We start from the raw sequence: 3,644 nt of genomic DNA on the forward strand, positions 1-3,644 counted from the left end.
TTTCAGAGCCTTTAATAATAATGGTGACCCTTCCTACCCTTGGAAAATTAGATTTTACTGCAGGGCTCAGTGTTTTCTCAGGTAAATTAAAGCTTGTCTGACTGACACAGATCATTGTGCATGAAAGAAATGAAAAGAAAAGAGTTCAAAATATTTTCTTTGGATGTTTTCTGTTTTAACCATGTCAGTGAACCTAGGGAATAAGGTTAAAAAATAAGGCTAATTAGTAGATGTCTCAGTACCAGTCACTGTATAGTACAAAGAAGACAACAGAGTTAATGACAACTCTTAAAACAGGATGTGTGTCAAGCTATTCAGGGATCAAAGATATACAAGACAGCCAGAACTGCTCACTATGGAAACTGAAGTAATTGGCTTGAGAAGCTTCACAAAAATATATAAAGCAGATGCTCACACATGTTATTGGATAGCACCTTCAACTTCATACCAGAAAGCCTCAAAAAGGGGAATCTTGAACTGAAGAAGAAACTTCATCTATACAACTCTTGAGATTGTTAGACCTAAACATTGCTCAAAGTGACAGGACATCAGAAAAACTAAATATCCACTGGTAGAATACCTGGATCCTCGTATCTGATCTTTTCTAAAGCAAAGTAAGACACAGATATAGACAACTTCAATGGGGAGATTTATATTATTACACAAAGGCAATGACTGAAATAACCACCTTGAATTCCAAAGACCTGTCTATCTTTTGTAGGTTTGAGGGGAAATAGGCCTACTCTCTACCATGTTTAGCCAAAAGGGAAGGTTGTGATCACTGATGGTTTCAACTTCTTTACCCTTCTTACAGTTGCTAGAAGATAAATGTTAGTGTGCAGCCCTGTGTGGAACTGTAAGGTTTCAAGAGGCACCAGTGAGATTAGTACTGTCTATTATGTACAGTATTTGTTATCTGAATTTCTATAACAACTATAAGCACCAGAGAGGGATCTGGGCCCTCTGAACAACCTAGTTGCCACTTTTGTTCTTCTTCTGGTTACAAAGGAAGAAAGGTCAGCAATAAATAAATAAGAAAGCATGTAGTTAAGCAGATAAAAACATCAAAATACTACTTCAGAGCTGTGTTTTTTTGCTTGCTAGTAAGAAAGTGGACCTTCATAAATCAGTTGGCAATAAACACTGAATAATCTATTTAGCTTGGCTACTTCCTTAATTGCCATAGAAATGGCCTCAAAATATTTTGGAAAATGTATCCTGTATGAAAAGTCTTTTAACAATTTCCCAGAAAAAGGTGCTTGTGACCTAACTTTAAATTCTATCTGGGAAACAATGCCACATGTGGAAGTTGAGATACATTAATTAGAGGTTAAATCCATTGACTTAGCATAGTGGAAGAAATTCTGTTGAGTTACTTTAGGCATGAATATGGTTCTTTTTTCTTAGAGAGACCTAAGTCTCATTAGAAAGTTGTGCATTGAAAGAGTTCAATTTAAGCTGATTTATTCAAACTATTTTAAAAAAAGGGCTGGTGGGCTGTTCTGTGTTGTTTGGTCAGGCCACAGAGTAGGAACAGATTGAAACTAAACAGAAATAAACCAAGAACTAGTTTATTCATGTGACTGCAGGTGTTACTCCCTGTCTTCTAATGTGTTAGCAGCTGACAAAGGCATACCCATCCCTAGTAACAAAACTGAGTGTCTTTGTTATCTTGTCAGTATTGAACAAATAGAATGTACTAAAAGTGCTAATGCTTGGATTTAACATAAATGTTCTAAATGTTTTTGTATGTTGGACAACTGGCAGTAATTCTTTTCCTAATTGCTTAAATCAGTGGTGTCATCTGGCCCCATGGGATGGCTAAGTGGTACAGGGCTGGTTGAATGGCACTAGGCTGGTCCCATGGACCAGATTGATTCCACATCCCTACCCATCCCATGCAGGATCCAGCATATGTAGCTCCTGCTCTGACCAGCCTGGGACCCAGCTGGAAGAGGTTTGGCATCCTGAGTGCTTGGCTATCCTGCTAATATCCCTGCCTCATCATAGCCAGAGTCAGGGCAAAAGACCCAGCTCTGCTGGCCAGATCCAGCCCACTGACCATGTGTTTGACACCTCTGGCTTAAACAGATGACAGCCTGATTCCATTCTCTTGAATTCAGACAGCAGGGCTGTTTACTTCAAAAGAAGTCAGGCAGGTATCACTATGCTCATGGTCAGTCTAGAATTTTGAGAAGTGAGGTTTAGACAGTGAGGTGCATCATTCATCACCACACATAAAACAACATGTATTTTTCTCCAGTTAAAAATAAACTAGAGCTTTACTAATATGTGAGGGGCAGAGCTGTATGATTCAGTTTGAGACTGAAGCAAAAAGCAACATAACTTCATTGGAATGAGCTAAAGACAATCTGCAGGGCTGTGAAATAGGAGTTTCCTTACTAGGAGCAGCTAACAGAGTGCAGAATGGTAGAACAAAGATGGAACATCAGACCAGGAAAGGGGGTCAGTAACACACATGGAATTAAGAGTTTAGTAGGAATCAGGTACATTATCAAGAGCCATGAATCAATCAACTCTCTCCTCACTTCCTGACCAGAAATGCTGCTGCCACTGCCAGGCAGCTGGTTTTAAACTTTGTATGGAGCAGGAATCAAAGGTAGAGTGGATGCAGCCACATCTGTCTACTGCCTCTGGATCTGCCTCTCACTGTGCTCATGTTGTTTGGTGGTGTAAAAGTGATTTCTCAGGCTGCTATACTTTTACTGGGTTAATTGTATAGTAGGATTAGACAAGCTTTCAGGTGAGACCTTTCACTGGACCAACTATGTAGTAGTTAAACAAGCTTTTGGGTGAAATCTTTTACTGGGCCAACTGTTTAGAGTTGGACAAGCTTTCGGAGTGAGATCATTTACTGGGCCAACTGTGTAATAGATTTAGACAGCTTTCAGGTGAGATCTTTCACCAGGCTGACAGCGTAGCAGGTAGTTCAACAAGCTTTCTGATGAGATCTTTTACTGGGCCAACTGCATAGTGCAGGGGCCGGCAATTATTTTGGGCGGAGCACCACTTACTGGGTTCTAGCAAGCCATCGAGGGCTGCATGACAGGCAGCCCAGGGCAGATAAATTAACTTTCAAAAATGTTTAGGAGCCCCATCTTGTCCACCTGTGGCATAGTACATTTAAACAAGCTTTCAGGTGAGACTTTTTTTTACTAGACCAACTGTCTAGTAGTTAGACAAGCTTTCCTGTGAAGTCTTTTACTGGGCCAACCGTATAGACACGCTCTGGGGTAAGAGGCTGGGCCATGGCTCTCTGAGGAAGCCAGCTTCAGGACTAGACTCCTCCACAGCGGCCCCAGCAGAAGGTAGAAGCGCCCTGAGGAACCAGCCCTGCCTGCCACGTCGCCACCTGCCTGCACAGAGAGCCCCTGCCCGCCACCCCCGCAGGGCCCCAGCCCACCGCCGCCAAAGCGCCTCGCAGCGCCACCGGCAATGCTGCTGCCGGAGAGAGGAGGCGGAGTCGGGCGCCGCAAGTCCTTCCTCTTCCTGCCGCTCGGGCTGTAGCTACCCCGCTGCTGCCTGTAGGTACAGCCGGCTCGGCGGGTGGGGAGGAGCCGCCGCAGCTCCCGCCCAGTTTCCCTCCCGGCCAGGCGCCGACATGCTGCGAGCGCGGCTGGGGG

At 43.6% G+C, this 3,644-nt stretch overlaps 1 long non-coding RNA gene across 1 annotated transcript; it reads right to left on the reverse strand.

Annotated features, from left to right (window-relative positions):
• On the reverse strand, window positions 1–1,563 carry LOC109306314. Its single transcript, XR_002099938.1, has 2 exons — window positions 416–1,563; window positions 1–193 (listed from the first exon to the last, which is right to left on the reverse strand). It is a non-coding gene; the product is annotated as an uncharacterized LOC109306314 (long non-coding RNA).
• Window positions 1,564–3,644: the final 2,081 nt, after the last annotated feature.

This window comes from Crocodylus porosus, unplaced genomic scaffold, assembly GCF_001723895.1.
Source record: "Crocodylus porosus isolate Cpor-Errol unplaced genomic scaffold, CroPor_comp1, whole genome shotgun sequence".
NCBI lineage: Eukaryota > Metazoa > Chordata > Crocodylia > Crocodylidae > Crocodylus > Crocodylus porosus.